Source organism: Malus domestica, chromosome 10 (genome assembly GCF_042453785.1).
Source record: "Malus domestica chromosome 10, GDT2T_hap1".
In the NCBI taxonomy this organism is placed as follows: Eukaryota; Viridiplantae; Streptophyta; class Magnoliopsida; order Rosales; family Rosaceae; genus Malus; species Malus domestica.
Window position 1 is genome coordinate 4,572,239 of NC_091670.1, and position 18,677 is coordinate 4,590,915.

The following is an 18,677-nucleotide window of genomic DNA, read 5'->3' on the forward strand; positions in this document are numbered from 1 at the left end:
GCATCCTTTCGACCGTCGATTGAGACCAACAAAATGAGTGAACGGCATGATACGAAATGTGATTATACTGACCATGCATGCATGTGGTCCAAATTCCAATATCTTAGTAGAAAGAATGTTGAATTTCTAGTTTTGATTTAAAACTATTTCATTTATTAAATAATTGTAATAGTTTTAAACTCTCTCCATTCTTAAAGAAAAATAGCAAAAAATATACATACCGACCATGCGTGGCGCCCATTTTCCATGTGAAAAGTAAGCAAAATTATTTTTGCAACCTTTTACTGCAGAGGAAATGATCTAATAAGCTTTTAAGACTTGATTTGGTATATATACCTACTTTTCCCAGCTAATAAATCCAACCCCTCAAAATCAAGGAGATGGATTGTTCGCCCTTCCCATCTCATACCCTTCTCATCCCCTCATATTTTTGTGGTATCAATATAAAATGTTGACGTGGCTTAACCGTGACCACAGAAATAGTAGGGGATGGGAAGGGCAGACAATCCATCTCCCAAAATCAAACCCCTCCACCACACATAATTAGCTATATATTTATGTCTTTGCGTGTACACAGACATATCTAGCACTCTTTAAACCTATGTCTTTTAACTAAAAAAAGAAAGCAGATAAGAGAGAAAATGGGGGAATCTCCAGAACAACACCCCAAGAAAGCATTTGGATGGGCTGCCAGAGATTCATCTGGTGTTCTCTCTCCCTTCAAATTCTCCAGAAGGTTATTATCTCCATTTTATCATCTACATTCTCCATTAATTGGTGTTTCATTTATCATTTTTCTTTCATCCATCCATCTACAATTTACATGCTTTAGTTCCTAGGAAATACAACGAAAATACAAGAAAAAAATGTATTTAACAATTTTTACTAACCAAACATTAAGGTTGCGGTGCTCTACTAACCCGAGTGGCATAAGGCGTGCTCAATCAACTTCACACTGCATATGAAACAGATTGCATCACCTTTACCCACCTGATTTACATTCCATCAAAACATCAACCGCTTTAATGCCCCGTTCGGTTACAAGCCCATACTACTTGGACTTTAGCGTATTTGACAATTTGAAACATTCCAAAATTGTATGTGCTTCTAAACATGAATTAATGCACCTAAAATCTTGTACTTATGCATATTTTGAAAATTATTATACCTATTTGAAAGGCTAAAATGAAACTAAATCTTACCAAACTATATATTTTTGTAACAGAAAGTCAATTAATTAATGAATTTAAATCAATATCCATCTGAGTTAAGTTGTTCATGTCCTAGTAGAGGAGCCAACTGAATTTAACTCAAAGTACCATGATTTTGGTCGCAGGGATACAGGAAAGAACGACCTCACGTTCAAAGTATTATACTGTGGGATATGCCATACAGATCTTCACATGATTAAGAATGAATGGGGAAATTCCATCTACACTAAATTTTGTTATGAGTAATTAATGACTTTATTTAAATTTACTCTCCATTAATTAATTAGTAACATAGACATATCTAGTACCGTACAGTCGATCTATTACATTTGTCAAAAGTGAACTTAATTAATTTAATCGGGAAATGCATGCAGGCACGAGATTGTTGGTGTAGTGACTGAGATAGGCACCAAAGTAGAGAAATTCAAAGTTGGAGACCATGTCGGTCTTGGATATATGGCAGGATCTTGCCAATCTTGTGATAATTGTTCCAATGATGCTGAGAATTACTGCCCCAAAATGATAGTCACTTGTGGTGACAAGTACCATGACGGAACCCCGACATATGTGTTGACAGTAGTAACAGCTGGCAATGCCACATCAGCTTAGCTAATAGACTATTGGTGGTTATGTTGGTTAGAGGTGTTATAACTAACTGATATAGTTACTGATGTAAATCGTGCAAACTATATAAGATGATATGGCATTACTGTAATCTTTAATTCAGATCAATACAAAAGTTTCTTTCTCTAAACATTCATTCTCTCTCTAGAACTCTTCTTTCTTCTCCTTTTCTTGTTTGAGTATTCATTGCAGATCAAGATTTCTGTATACATTAACATGGTATCATCGCCGTGTACGTTCCTTCGTGGCTATCGTCTTCCGCTCATGGTGGTGTTGCCGGAGATCTTTCTTGGTGACTTCGTGTAGTTTAATCAGTGTTGTGCGTTCAGTCGGAGGCTTGGTATTTCTTGCAAGTACAGTATGTTTTCTGCACTCTATCTGTTTGTGAAAATGTCTCAAGGTTTTTTCTTCTGGGTTTGTTGATTTTTTGTGCGAAAGTAAAAAAAGGCCGATGCCATCTTTCTGCAATCTTGATTTGAGATATAAGGCCGAAGCCATTATCTCGGTGTAAACTCCATAAGGCCGATTGCCGGAGTGTAGTTCTTGTGCAATTTTGTTCTCTTTCTTCATTAAAGGCCGATTGCCGAAGAGAGGTGTATTTCTTGATATATGTGGTTCTATATCTTGTTGTTTGAAATCTTGGGTTGTATTTGTGATAATCTTTAGTGTGTGAAGATGGCTGAATCTAATGTTAGAATTGAGAATCTGTTAGGGATGTTGACAGTAAAGTTGCAAGATGATAATTTTGTGAAATGGAGTTATCAATTTTCATCTGTGTTGAGGGGTATGATTTGTTTGACTTCTTTACTGGAAAAGCACCATGTCCACCTAAGTATGTGATTGCTACAGCATCTGGGGTCACAAATGAAATTAATGCTGCTTACAAAGATTGGGTGAAAAAGGATCTAGCTTTGTTAAGTTTGCTAATTGCAACTCTTTCGGATGATGCTATGGAACATGTGATTGGGTGTAAAACATCTTATGAAGCTTGAAAATGTTTGCAAGAAAGATTTGCCTCTGTCTCAATGGTTCGTGTGAATCAACTTAAAACTGAATTGCATACTGCTCAGAAAGGTGGTGATTCGGTTGATAAATTCTTAATGAGACTAAAGAGGATAAGGGATCAATTAGTATCTGCAGGAGAAAAGGTTACTGATAATGATTTCATCATTGTTGTTCTTTCTGGTTTGCCTGCTGACTTTGAGATGATTAAGACAGTCATATTGGCAAGAGATTCTCCTATGTCTATCAAAGATTTTCGAGCACAATTGCTTGTAGCCGAAGGCAGTATTGAATCTAGAATGCATTCTTTATCTAGTTCTATGTCTGCTATGGTTGTTCAAGGTGAAGGATTACAAGGCTTTCAAGGGTATGAACATGGTGAGAGTTCCAATTCTCAGAGGTCTCAGGGTAGTTTCAGCAATGCTACATTCGGTAACAACTTTCAGAGAGGAAATGGTTTTAATGATCAGTTTGGTAGTAATTTTCAGGGAGGAAATGGTTTTTCAGGAATTGGAAATGGTAATGGTGGTAGAGGTTTTCAGTCTTCACAGAGAGGAAATTTTAATAATAGAAAGTTTGGAGGTGGGAATCACAATTCCAGGTTTGCATCAGGGTTTCATAACAGAAATGGGAATAATGGTTACTCTGGGAATAATGGTTACTCTGGAAGTGGTAAGAGTGTTGCAGGATATGAATCTGTAAGTAATGGTTTCACCTCAACTAATTCATCTGCTGGCCATGGCAATTCTAAGTCCAATTGGAATGGGAATACCAACTCTAAGTACTCGGTATCACCTGAATGTCAGATATGTTCGAGAAGGGGACACACTGCACCAAACTGCTACTATAGAACTGAGAGTGGAGGTTCACAGCCTTCTGGTTCTGTAATATGTCAGATATGTGGCAAGGGGGGGCACATAGCTCTTGAATGCTTTCACAGGAACAACTTTGCATATCAGGGAAATCCTCCACCACCATCATCGATTGCAGCTATGACAGCTCAAGCAAATGTCACTCAAACTGAAGGATCTGGTGTTGGTTTTACTGCTGAAGAAAACTGGATATTGGATTCAGGTGCAACTCATCACATGACTGCAAATTTACATCATCTTAATCATGTTATTCCTTATACTGGTGATGGAACTATTACAATTGGGAATGGTACAGGATTGAAAGTAACACATATTGGTTCCACAAGCATTCCTCTTTCTAAACAATCTTTGATGTTAAGAAATGTGCTCTGTGTACCTAAAATCACTGTGAATTTACTTTCTGTTAAGAAGTTATGCAGAGATAATGGATGTTGGTTTATATGTGATGATGTTGTCTTCTTCATACAGGACAAGGCAACAAGGAAGATACTGTACACAGGGACAAGTGATGATGGGGAGCTGTTTTCAATTCCAGTTAATGTCTTTGCACAGTCTTTTTCTGCAAAGTTGGAGCACTGTGCTAGCTTTATTGGAAAGAAGATTCAAGTGTCGAGGTGGCATAAGCTGTTAGGACATCCGTCAGAGGAGGTGCTTGCTGTAATGCAAAAGAAGTTTAATAATAGTGTCAAAGTAGATAGTTGTGAGTCCATATGTTCTTCTTGTATGAGTGGTAAAATGAGAAGACAGTCGTTTCCAGTAAGACAAAATACTGCTACATGTTTGTTTGAGAAAGTTCACACTGATGTATGGGGGTCATCTCCAAAGGTGTCTGTACAAGGTTATAGATACTATGTGAGCTTTGTAGATGAATATTCACGATTTTTGTGGATTTTTCCAATGAATAACAAGTCTGAAGTGTTTTCCATATTTGTTAAGTTCTGTGCTTTTATACAAACTCAATTTAGTGATTCACTTAAGTGTTTACAATCTGATGGAGGGGGAGAGTATACAAGTAGAATGTTTGTTGATTTTTTGGATACAAAGGGTATAAAACACATGATTTCATGTCCTTATACCCCTCAGCAAAATGGACTTGCTGAGAGGAAACACAGACATGTGGTTGAGACTGCAGTAACACTCATGACAGAAGCAAAGTTACCAGCTCAATTTTGGTTTCATGCCTGTTCACATGCTGCATTTCTAATAAACAGAATGCCATGTAGAATATTGCATATGAAATCACCATATCAGGTGTTAATTGGACAAGAACCTGATGTTCAAACTTTGAAGATTTTTGGGTCTGCAGTGTATCCATTCATGAGGCCTTATAATGCAAATAAACTTGAACCAAGAACAACTCAATGTGTATTTCTAGGATATATGATGGGATATAAGGGAGTAGTATGTTATAACATTGGTTCAGGGAAATTAATTCTTTCTAGACATGTTGTACATGATGAAGAGATATTTCCTTATCGGAATATACAAGTGTCAAAGATATCACAGTCTAGTTCTTCATCTTTCCAGAATTCAAGGCCTATTGCGATTCAATTACCAAGGGATACGATTACTCCATCTCCAGTGCATCAAGATAGAGGATCTGCACAAGCTATAGAAGTCATTTCACATTTTCAAGGCTCAGATCCAGTAGCTTCAGGAAATTCTGATATGGTAGTGTCTCAATCTTCAGAGTCTGCAGTCAGTCCGCATTCTGATAATCCGGTTTCATCTTCTCACCATCACGTCTCAAGTCCACCAGATTCAAGGTTACCAATTTCTCAAGCAATTGTATCACATGATATTCAAGCACAGAATAGAAATGAACATTCAATGGTGACAAGGTTGAAGTCTGGTGCCATCCTAAGGAAAAATTATGCAGCCTTAACTGCAACGTTTCCAGAGTTAAACACTTTGCAGATAACAAATGATGATCCTTTTGTGGGAGGTTTCTCCTTTATTTCAGAGATTGCAGATTCATTAGAACCTACATGCTTTAGACAAGCAGCATCTATTTCACATTGGCAACATGCAATGCAAGAGGAGTATGATTCACTTCGAATTCAAGGTACTTGGAATTTAGTACCTGCACCAGATCACAGATCAATAATAGGAAGCGAATGGGTGTATAAGGTGAAAAGAAATCCTGATGGTACTGTGTCAAGGTATAAAGCAAGACTAGTTGCTCAAGGGTTGTCTCAAGAGCATGGTGTAGATTATTCAGATACTTTTAGTCCAGTTGTGAGACATACAACTGTAAAACTCATTCTTGCTTTGGCTGCAATGAATAAATGGGAATTGAAACAACTTGATGTCAAGAATGCATTTCTGCATGGTGAGTTACAAGAAGAAGTTTATATGAAACAGCCACAAGGGTTTGTTGATTCAAGTCATCCCGATTATGTATGCAAACTCCTCAAGTCACTATATGGACTCAAACAAGCCCCAAGGGCTTGGAATTCAAAATTTACAAGCTACTTGGTGACAATGGGGTTTACTGCATCAGTATCTGATACCAGTTTGTTCATCAAAACTGATAACAATGATATCATCATACTATTGCTATATGTTGATGATATAATATTGACTGGATCATGTGTGACTAAAGTACAACTCGTAGTTCAAGAACTCTCCTCTGTGTTTGACTTGAAGGATTTGGGGAAGCTGACATATTTCCTTGGTTTACAGATTCAATATAAACCAAATGGAGATATTTTTGTAAATCAGTCGAAATACATAAAGGATTTACTTCATAAGACAGGTATGGATTCTTGCAAGCCTGCTAATACACCATGTAAACCACATAATCAAATGATGATGACAGAAGAAGGGTTACTTTCAGATCCTAGTTCATACAAAAGCATTGTTGGTTCCTTGCAGTATCTTACGTTTACTAGACCGGATATTACGTTTGCTGTGAATACAGTTTGTCAACACATGCATTCACCAACTGAAGTTCATTTTGGTGCTGTAAAACGGATTCTTCGATACCTTCATGGTACGATGCAACATGGCATAATCTATTCTTCACAATCACAGATGCATATCACGGCTTTCTCTGATTCTGATTGGGCTGCGGATCTTAATACCAGAAGATCAGTAACTGGATATATTGTTTTTCTTGGAGACAATCCTATTTCGTGGCAATCAAAGAAACAAACTTCAGTATCCAGAAGTTCTACAGAAGCTGAATACAAAGCCCTTGCTCATACCGCTGCTGATCTAGCTTGGGTTAGGCACATTTTGAGGGATTTGAAGTGTGTTTTACTTCAACCACCTGTTATTAATTGTGATAACATGTCAGCTATTGCATTAAGTTTGAATCCAGTGTTTCACTCCAGAATCAAACACTTGGATACCGATTATCATTTTGTAAGGGAGAGGGTACAAAAAGGCGATCTTGCCGTGGCCTATGTTCCTACTGATGAGCAAACTGTCGATGTTCTAACAAAGGGTCTTCACAGTCCTGCATTTATCAGACATTGCTACAATCTGAAGCTTGGCACCCCAAGCTTAGATTGAGGGGGGATGTTGACAGTAGTAACAGCTGGCAATGCCACATCAGCTTAGCTAATAGACTATTGGTGGTTATGTTGGTTAGAGGTGTTATAACTAACTGATATAGTTACTGATGTAAATCGTGCAAACTATATAAGATGATATGGCATTACTGTAATCTTTAATTCAGATCAATACAAAAGTTTCTTTCTCTAAACATTCATTCTCTCTCTAGAACTCTTCTTTCTTCTCCTTTTCTTGTTTGAGTATTCATTGCAGATCAGGATTTCTGTATACATTAACAATATGGAGGTTACTCTGACATCATGGTGGCCAAGCATTTCGTAGTCCGTATTCCAGACAACCTACCTCTTGATGGCGCTGCTCCTCTCCTATGTGCTGGGGTTACAACTTACAGCCCCTTGAGGTATTTCGGACTTGATAAACCCGGTATGCATGTGGGTGTGGTTGGTGTAGGTGGTATCGGTCACGTTGCCGTGAAGTTTGCAAAGGCTATGGGGGTTAAGGTCACAGTGATCAATACCTCCCCGACTAAGAAAGATGATGCTATTGAAAACCTTGGTGCAGATTCCTTTTTGGTCAGCCGCGAGGAAGGCCAAATGCAGGTGATTATTTGAAAAATAAGGTTTATTAAGTTTACATCTTAATCGTACTTGTGAGCACTGTGACATACAGATGTGTTTATTTTGATTGTGTAGGGTGCCATGGGCACAATGGATGGCATCCTTGACACTGTTTCTGCAGTCCACCCTCTTTTGCCTTTGGTTGGATTATTGAAGTCTCATGGAAAGCTTGTTTTGCTTGGAGCACCAGATAAGCCTCTTCAGCTACCAGTTTTTCCTTTGCTGATGGGTAAGCAGATGAATTCACTAACTTGTAACCTTAATTGGGTTTAGATAAAAGAAGTTAAGATTGTTTAAAACTAAATGTCTTGTCTAACTAAGTGCGTGTGGAGAAAGTGGGTGTGTTGAAGTAAGTTCCCTTTACATTTAATCAGCTGTACATTTGCATCAATGGAATATTAGTATTAACATTTTTTTTTTGTACTTTTAGGGAGAAAGATGATAGCTGGTAGTGTTGAGTAAACCAAAGTCTGTCATCAGTCCCTTGATTTAAGGAGTCCATTTCCTGGATTACTATACAGTCATCTCAGATTGCTTTTCATCTACTTATGAGTCTAACTCACGTAATAGCTTGTATAGGCCTTAATTTCAGGATCTTGATTGATCCATGTATTTGTATAAGTCTCTCTTTGTACCAATTACTTTCAACTTGATTAATGAAAACAAGTTACATAGTAGTGTCGTTGGAGGAATGAAGGAGACCCAAAGATGATTGATTTTGCAACTAAGCACAATATAACAGCAAACGTCGAAGTTATACCAGTTGATTATGCAAACACCGCTATGGAGGGTCTTATCAAAGCTAACGTTAGGTGCAAGTTTTGTCATTGACATCGGGAACACATTGCACGTCTAGGTGTAAGTTTTGCATCCGAATTTGTTCAACCACTCGAAAAATCTATAAGATTAGAAACTGATCAATCATTTCGCACAATTTTTATTGTCTACTATATCTAGATTTTATGAAAATTGTGCCTTACGATCAGCAAGTTGAATAGAATTTTACGCGGTAATTTTCATTGTATTACTTCTTTAAAATATATACATATACAATCCTTATTCCATAAGGAAACAAATAATTAAGGACAAAAACAATATCCTACCTAAGAAAGGACTCCTAGTATTTACATTATTTACATTCCTTTTTTTCCCTAACATTGACTCATGTTTTACACTCCTCCTCAAGTTGGTGCATAGATTTCACACATGCCCAAATTGACAAGTGAGTCATCAAACTTTCGACTACACACTGCATGAGTGAGAATATCTGCAAGTTGCTCCTCCGAATTCACAAAAGGTATTGACACAATCTTCTTCTCAAGCTTCTCTTTAATAAAATATCGATCAACCTCCACATGTTTTGTCCTATCATGCTGCACCGGATTATCAGCTATATCTCTCACTGACTTATTATCACAATATAGTCTCATGGTCTCCTTTGGTTTGAACTCAAGACCCCAAAGACGTTTTCGAAGCCAAAGAATTTCACAAATGTCGTGGGCCATGCCTCTATACTCGGCCTCAACTGAGGATCTCGATACCACCTTATGTTGCTTACTTCGCCATGTAACCAAATTTCCTCCTAAAAAAATAAAATACCCAAAAGTAGATCATCTATCACTTACATTTCTTGCCCAATCAACATATGTGAACCCCTTAACCCTCAAATGTCCGTGCTTCCCATATAGAACTCATTTTCCTGGCGCAGACTTCAAATATGCTAGGATACGCATAACAGCAGCCATACGATCTACACTCGATGAATGCATAAACTGACTCACTACACTCACAACATAGGCGATATCCGGACGTGTGTGAGCCAAATAAATTAGTCTTCCTACAAGTCTCTGATATCTCCCTTTATCAACTGATTTCTTATTCGAATCCAAACATAGATGATGTTTTCAACAATATGAGTGTCTACCAACTTACACCCTAACATACCAATTTCTTTTAACAAATCCAGAACATACTTACGTTGGGACAAAAAGATACCTTTCGGAGAGCTAGCAACTTCAACCCTAAGAAAAAACTTCAAATCTCCTAGGTTCTTTATTTCAAACTCGGCTGCAAGATTACCCTGTAACTTTGAAATCTCATCGAAATCATCTCCAGTGATAATCATGTCATCTACATAGATGATTAAGGCTGTCACTTTTCCCTGTCTTCGTTTAACAAACAATGTGCGATCAGAATGACTCTGATGATACCCAATCTTTTTCATAACTTGAGTAAACCTATCGAACCATGCACAAGGCGATTGCTTAAGTCCACATAGAGACTTACGCAACCGACATACTATGATATTTCTACCAGCACTATACCCAGGAGGAAAATTCATATATACTTCTTCCTCCAAGTTCCCATGAAGAAAAACATTTTTCACATCAAACTGTTTTAATGGCCAGTCCATATTTGCAGCTAAAGAAATCATAACATGTACCGTATTCATCTTGGCAATCGAAGAGAAAGTTTCCTGGTAATCTACACCATATGTTTGGGTGTATCCTTTAGCTACCAACCTTGCTTTGTACCTGTCTATTGATTCATCGACTTTGTATTTGATCGTAAACACTCATCGGCATCCAACTATTTTTTTTCCTTTTGGTAAAGGCATGACCTCACAGGTATTATTCTTCTGTAACGCCAACATTTCCTCATCCATTGTTTTTGCCCACTTTGGATCCTTTAGAGCTTCCTCCACACGGGTTGGTACTTGAACATACTCCATATTGTCCACCAAAGTTCAGCGCTCTGGTGCAAGACCATTGCATAAGACATAATTGGTTATTGGATACTTCACTTTCCCTTCCGGAGAGAACCTGTTAGGTGGCACACCTCGATTTTGTCTCGATTGCAACTTATATGTACTTACATCATTACATGCATTAGTTACATAATCATCCACAATACTAACCTCAAGCATATCCAGAGAATACGTATTGGGCTGCACTGTGGAGCTAGAGAGAGGGGGGCACATCAGCAGATTCAGCAAGTGGCTGCAATGGCTGCTTTGATGATACTTCGACAGGTGTAGGCTCCTGAGCCCTATTATGCACAATAGAAACCAACTGAGCCACCTCATAAGGCTCGGTAGAAACTTTCTGAATAGCATCTCCTGCTTCGGCAGAAGCTACCTATAATTCTACATCCTTCTCGGCACTTACTTCTCCACTGGCAGGTGCGGTCTCTACAATAATGTCTCCCCCTAGGTCCAACCATTCCAGATCACCACTAGAGCTCTGCTTTTGGTGATCTAAAGATGAAGATACCGGAGCATAAAAATACTCTGATTCAGAAAAGGTTACATCCATGGTAACATACATATGCCGAGTTTCAGGGTGATAACATTTATATCCTTTTTGGTGAGATGAGAAACCTACAAATACACAACGTAGGGCACACAAATCCACCTTAGTGCGATGAATTTTCTGAATATGCACATAAGCCACACACCCAAATACCCGAGGAGTGAGAGTATTAGTAGACACTACTTGAGCATGTTAAGTGAAGACTTGGAGAAGTGTTTCAAAATTCAACAACCCAAGATGGCATACAATTAATCACATAGATTGCATAAGTGACAACTTCAGGCCAAAACACCTTAGGAACAGATGCTCCAAGAAGTAGAGCATGTGCCGTTTCTAAGATATGGCAATTTTTCCTCTCTGCAACCCCATTTTGCTGCAAGGTATGAGGACAGGTCGTTTCATGGAGAATGCCTCGATCATGAAGAAACTCCGACAACTCAAAATTAATATACTCACCCCCCATTATCGGAACGTAGAACTTTAATCACAAATGAGTATTGTGTCTGAATCATCCGAGAAAAAAGATCTAAATACCATACCAACATCACTTTTATTTTTCAACACATATAGCCAAGTCATACGAGTGCAATCATCAACAAACGTAACAAACCACTTAATCCCAGAAGAAGTAATAACGGGAGAATGCCCCTAAACATCAGAGCGCACAAGTTCAAACGGTAAAGCTCTTTTATTCATACTAGGAGGAAACGAAGCACAATGGCTTTTAGCAAGAATACATACTTCACAATGTAAGTTTGATTCATTTATTTCACTAAATAGACTAGGTAACAAATGCCGTAAATACCCAAAAGATGCATGCCCTAACCGACGATGCAATAACCACACTTCTTGTAAATTACTAGAACGAGACGCTCGAATTGCATTAGGTCTGCCAGGAACGACGTCATCCACATAGTACAACCCCTCTCTCTTAGTGCCACACCCAATTATCTCCTTGGTCTAAATATCCTGAAGTAGACAAAAGGACAGATACATTAGAACAACCAATTGTTTAGTAATCTGTGGTATGGATAATAAATGATGGGATAAAGAAGGAACAAGTAAGCAACAATGTAAAGGGAAAGATGTGGTGAGATGCACGGTGCCCGCGCCACACACAGGTGCCAGGGTACCATTGGCAGTTGCTATGTTTTTCTTGTGAGATGTAGTCATGTATTGAAACATATTTTTATCATAGGTCATATGATCTGTTACACTAGAGTCCAGAATCCACCTGTATGTTGCTTAGTTTCATATGCTAAAAGACCACGCCCCATAATACCTGTGTTGGAATACTAGTCACCCTGAGTGCGAGTCAACAAAGTTTGACTAAAATCACTAGAGCTAGGCTCGGCCTCCTGGGCTGTTAGTGTGGCCGCTGAAGGGAGGCACGACCTCCACCAGATCCTACTGCTCCACGTTCATTGGCACGCAATTTTTTCTTAAATTCTGGGAACCAATCAGGCACCCCATGCTTGGCGAAACGTGTATCTTCAGTATGACGGGTTTGACCACATAAAGTACACTTCAAATCATCTTTATTTTCTCGGGTAAATGGACGAGAATTGAAAGATTGATTAGAAGAATTGTTAGGACGAAAAGTTGCAGGTGGCCGAGAGATTATGGCCATGGATGGCAGCCCCCCTTAGTTGTTACTCTCACCCATCATAGTGGTATGTCGTTGTGCTTCACGCCTAACAACAGAAAACACCTCCTCAACAGATGGTAAGGGTTAAGTACGTAGAATATCACTACGTACTTTATCAAAGATGGCATCCAAAACCGCCAAAAAAGCATACGCACGATTATTTTGAATTTCTTCTCGAATTGTCTTGAGATCGATATCACATTCCATTTTGATTGGTCTTCATTGATCTAGCTCCTGCCAAATGGACTTGAGGTCAGCGTAATACACACCAACCAGTCGGCCCTCTTGACGAAGCCTGAACGACTTAACCTTCAATTCATAAATTTGAGAAATATCTGAACCATCATAATATGTTTGAGCCACCTCTTCCCAAACTTCTTTAGCAGTACACAGGTGAATAAAAAAATCTCATGATAGCAGGTTCCATGGAATTGATCAACCACCCTTTTACTATTGTATTCCCTGTCTCCCACATCTCATACTCAGCACTATCCTCAGCAGATTCTTTGGTACTCCTTGTCACAAAGCCCTTTCTACCACGTCCAGCAATGTGCATCTCCAATACCTTGGACCAAATAGAATAATTTGATCCATTCAACTTCATGGTGTTCAGTACGACAGACGCATTGTTCTGAATAACAACGGGACTCAGTACCGGATTGTTGGTTGGTGTGCAGGAACCACCTTCCAACTTCAAGGTTGAGTCATCCCTTATATTTTCCATCTCAACCTACAGTGAAGAAGGGGAAAAACACAGCATGCACAGTTATGCAATAAAGACTCACGGCAGCATCAAAATACTGCGCTGCAATCAAGAACCACAAGGCAGCAGCAAGACAGCGTGCTGAAATCACAGGGTACATGGCCTGACCAATTTCTACAACAAACAACGCAAGAACCAGTCAACCGAAAGAAGCAGCGGAATATACAGTTTTCTAGGGTTACGACATCCTTGTTCTGATGCCCAATAGAATTTTACGGGGTAATTCTCATGGTATTACTTTTTTGAAATATATACACATACAATCCGTATTCCATAAGGAAAATAATAAAGGACATAAACAATATCCTACCTAATAAAGGACTCCTAGTATTTACAATATTTGCATTCCTTTTTTTCCCCTAACATTGACTCACGTTTTACAGGTTGTAATACGCTTAATTTTGAGTAAATAAAATTGATATAATTAAGGGTGCTTTTATTGACGTCGAGCAATTAATAATAATCGGGTTAATACAAATAACATGTTTTACAGGTTCCAAATCCAAATCCAAGATCGAAGAGAGATTTGATGTGTCATACAAAGTTAAATTTCTCAAAACTAATGAATGGGATGAGAAGATCATACATGTGACGCGAGATCACTCCTATCTAAGTCCTCAACCCATTGCATGTGGTCTAATATTTTAATGAATAAAGTGTTGAATGTGTATTCGGTTCAAAACTCTCCATCTTCTATGTTATTGTAATAGTTTTGACACTTTCTCATCCCGTTAATAATGATAAATAAAAAAATAAAAAAAGGGGTTGTTCAACCCGGTTGCACTGCATTTGCAATCACGTGAAAAGGGATATGGTAGTCCATACCATATCATTATGGTGGATATTATAGATATATAAGTATATGTTATATTACATGAAATTAATCTGAAATTATTTTTGTAATTATTGCATGATTATATCAATGTAATTTAAACTTTCTGTATTGATGTGAGTAAAATATTACAATATACGTAGAGTGATATAAATCCTTATTTAGGTAGAAATTTGAAACTAATTACAATTAAAAAATTATATTTTTATTGTGACGACCCATCTCTAATTTCTTATGTAATTTCTCCCCGAATATGTAAATTACCTTTTATGCCCTTGTTGGCAAGTGACGTGGATGTATTTATTCGCTCTTAAATTATTATTCTCGCTATCGTAATTAATTTGTACTTGTTGTTACGAGCGTACGTTAATTTTATCAGTATTAAAAACACTATTTTGGATAGATTTCTGATTTGCTTTTACTATGGGAAATCTGTAAAAGCCTATCATTTTACTTCTTTAAAACCCAGATTCGTGCCTTACACCTTGTCACCAATCAACTTTATCCCACACATCTCTCACCCAATCAGCTTTCCTCCCTCTCTCTCTACCAATCGGAAAAGTCACTCTTTTTCTCCCCCTTCTCTCTCTTCCTCACCAAGCTGTCTTCTCTCTACAAGAACAAGGACCTTTACCAATCTTCACAGATTGACCTTGAAAATACCACCATCGTGATCCTCTCGACCTCACGATCACAACCATGCCAACCGTTTTTCAATTTGATAAGTTTTTTGACCCATTGACTCGGAAGCTCCGACTCGGTGGTTTTTGTGTCAACGTGATTGCGGTCGAGTTACCAAGTTTTGAAGGTCGTGGAAGCATCCACGCAACTCCCTAAACTGACATAATGTTCCGTTAGTTAAAGTTAACGGAATATTCCTGACGGACATCAGGGTTCTGGCCACGCATGGTGGCGCGTCTGGCCGTGCCTTAGCAAACATGTGAGGGCACGTTCGATGTCCAAAAATATTTCTGAAAATTTGTGTAGGTCCATGGCGTCGAGTAGATTATTTTCGTATATTTAAACCCTAGGTTTGAACAAACTATGGGGGTTTTATTTAAGTTTCTGTATATGTGTTATTAACCTAATTTATTTAGTAATTCCACATATAGGGGAGACTTACCCCAAGGACATACGTGGGCACGCAAGGTTAGGAGGTTACAATCCTACGACTTACCAGTGAGTAGGCATTTTGTTTTCGTACATTTACATATATACACTATAGTTTCCATAATCATTTTAAATGAATTATGCATGTTATGCCATGATACTTATATTTTTACAAATGATTTACTAAAGTAGAAATTTAATTATCATCCTGGCATACTTATATGCATTTTACCTGCATATTATTGTGATATATGTATTGAAATGCTAAGGTGATCATGAGACGCGCAGGTAAGTTCAGGTAAGGCTGTGTGATTGATTGACTAATTGAGACTTATTGGCATGCATATCTATAGTCTGCTCATCATTGCTACACCCCAAGTGAGTGCTCAACCCAAGGCCAGGCTAGCTTTCACGTGTATGTTCACCCCCCAGCACCGCACTCTCACTTTGGATTCAAGTAGGTGTTAGCTTGTTGTACATACCACAATAGGTGGTTCCGGCTAGATGGTGACTGCGCTTAGTGCAAGCTTCACGTGATCGTAACATTAGAGCGTTATTATTACACCTAGCTTGTTGTACAGACTGCATTAGGCAGTTTTGACTCGATGTGTTAGCATAGACGGATGAGCGATTGGTGCAATCGTACAGGTCATATTAGGTAACTCCGACTGACATGTTAGTATAGATTACAACACATTATCATATCTATATTGTTGTTGAGAATATCTGTTGTGGCATACTTCTAGAATTTCATTTGGCATGCATTTGATTTTCATACTTTTACGTAGTATGATTTTCTAGAAACTATGCTTGTTTTACAGCGAGGGGTTAGTATGATTGAAAAGTAAATGGATTTTATAAACCTTTATTTTTGTGCTCATTCACCCTTCTGTTTTTCGCCCCTTCAGGTCATAATTAGCTGATTTATCTATGTGGCGTACGAGGAATAGCTGGTGATTTTGACATATCCTCATCTTAACGTAGGAACTTATCTCTAGTTGTGTAATGAGTACTTCTCTCGTTCGACTTCTTTATCTATGCTCTGAATATTTGTAGTTATGGGTTGTAACCATTACTGCGCACTCACTGAATTAGTTTAATTAAGTTCTAATTTCGGTTTTAATTTATTCACAATTTCCTTGTATCACGTGCACTTACGGTTACGTCACCTTCACATGATGGTCAGCACACCTTGATTCTGGTCGAGGTGTGTCATTTATGATACATGTAATAACTACGGAGAAAGTTCTGCATTAATTTCATATAATGTAACAGTATGCCTTGGTAGTATCCACCAATGACTGCTCACTATGATTACCTTATTGCACTTGCACCAGAGAAATTTAAACTTGTTTAATAGATTTTGGCCCTTAAAATATAATGTTGTATGAGAAATGCTAAGGAGACTATCTCAAAATTAGGGATGGCAACGGTTCGTTTTGGGGACGAAAATTAACCATATCCATAACTGCCAATTAACCATCGGGTATTATATATAACCATACTCACCGGTGACGGATTCTCCATCAGTTAACAGTTATACCTATCTTTGTCAATTCAAAAAATATATTCGTTCAATTGACGCTTGATAATTTAGTAAATATTAATTTCATCATTAAATATTTGACGTATAAAATAATTTAATGAATGGATCTTGTGGAGCATAAAAATTAAGGCTAAACTTTGATAATGTGGGCTGATCTTTGATATCTCCCATAAGTATTATTGGTCTGGATTCTCATAGATTTTGATTCATATCAAAACTTTCTAAATTGTCCACAAAATGCAACTCACACAATGCAACTTTTTTATTCTTAGGGTAATAGATTTAGTGAATAATATATATATATATATATATATATATATATATATATATATCTATAACACAATTATATTATATATAATTCGGTTCGGATTCAAGGACGGATACGGATTGGGGATCTCTATAACCATATCCAAAATCATAACCGAATATGATTCACAGTTTTTCCTCATATCCAAAATATACCTGAATTTTCATACCCAATACCAATCCATTCGGACGCTTATCCATAGTTATCGGGTTTAACAGTTAGAATTGTCATCCCTACTCAAAATTAGGACTCTTCATAAACTCTTTGTCAAATTATGTTTTCGGCATAATATTTTATAATGTTAGCATGTAAATTAATCCATAAAGAGTCTCACTTTAAAAGAATGTCTATATACACTAGGACTAATGTCCATATACACTAGGACGTGCACAGTGATGTGACTCATTATATGATTAGACAATTTTACACTGTAATAATTTTAATCACAATGATAAATTAAATTTTAACTTGAATTAAAATATAAATTTGATTGATAACACATCATTGTTAAAAAACTTAGGATTTTGATTCATCCCAATTTTTTAACTCAAAAATAATTTTTGGATCTTAAGTCAATATTCTTGTTTAGTAAGACTATTTTAAAAAGTGAAATCAAAACCAACTTAAAAAATTAACTTATTTTTTAAAAACACAAAAGTCAGTTTTAAACTAATCTCCCTCCTCGTCTATTTCTATCTAATCTCTTCCTATTTTTAACTCGTCCCTCTCGCGTCCTATCTCTTCTTATTTTTCTCTCTCCCTCTTCTCTTCTTTTTTGTCCTCTTTGTTCCGATCCTTTCCTAGGCTCTCCTCTCTAGTTCTATATGTTCTGAATTTTCTCCCTCCTCACTCTTTTCTGATCCTTTCCTCAGGCCTCAGCTTTCTCTCTCATATCTCTCTGTTCTCTTCTCTCTCCCTTTCTTTCGGTCCTTTCTCTCCGTCTCTTATTTCTTTAGTTGTTAAGATTTTTTTTGAACAAATGATAAATCTACACCAAAAGAGTAGGAAAGTTAGCTAAGATTTAAATAATTTTAAATTTCATACAAAACAAGTTTTTGGGTCTTATAAGAAACTGTTCTTAAAGAAGTTGGTTTAGAAAATATTTTTAAAAATGAAAAGAAAATACTAGTGGGATGCCAAACGGCTCTTAAATATCTGTCATATAATATAGTATGGAATAAGATATATATATATAAGAAATGACTACTTTATTATATTTTTTATATTACATTTGTATTGTCTCATGAATAAAGATAGAATTCACATGTGCTTGTAGTTCTGATCCTATCAAAAATATGATAAATGTACTCTA

General features: G+C 37.3%; 1 pseudogene; it reads left to right on the forward strand.

Moving 5' to 3' along the window:
- The first annotated feature begins 611 nt into the window (after window positions 1-611).
- Window positions 612-8,704, forward strand: LOC103411951 (probable mannitol dehydrogenase; annotated as a pseudogene).
- Window positions 8,705-18,677: the final 9,973 nt, after the last annotated feature.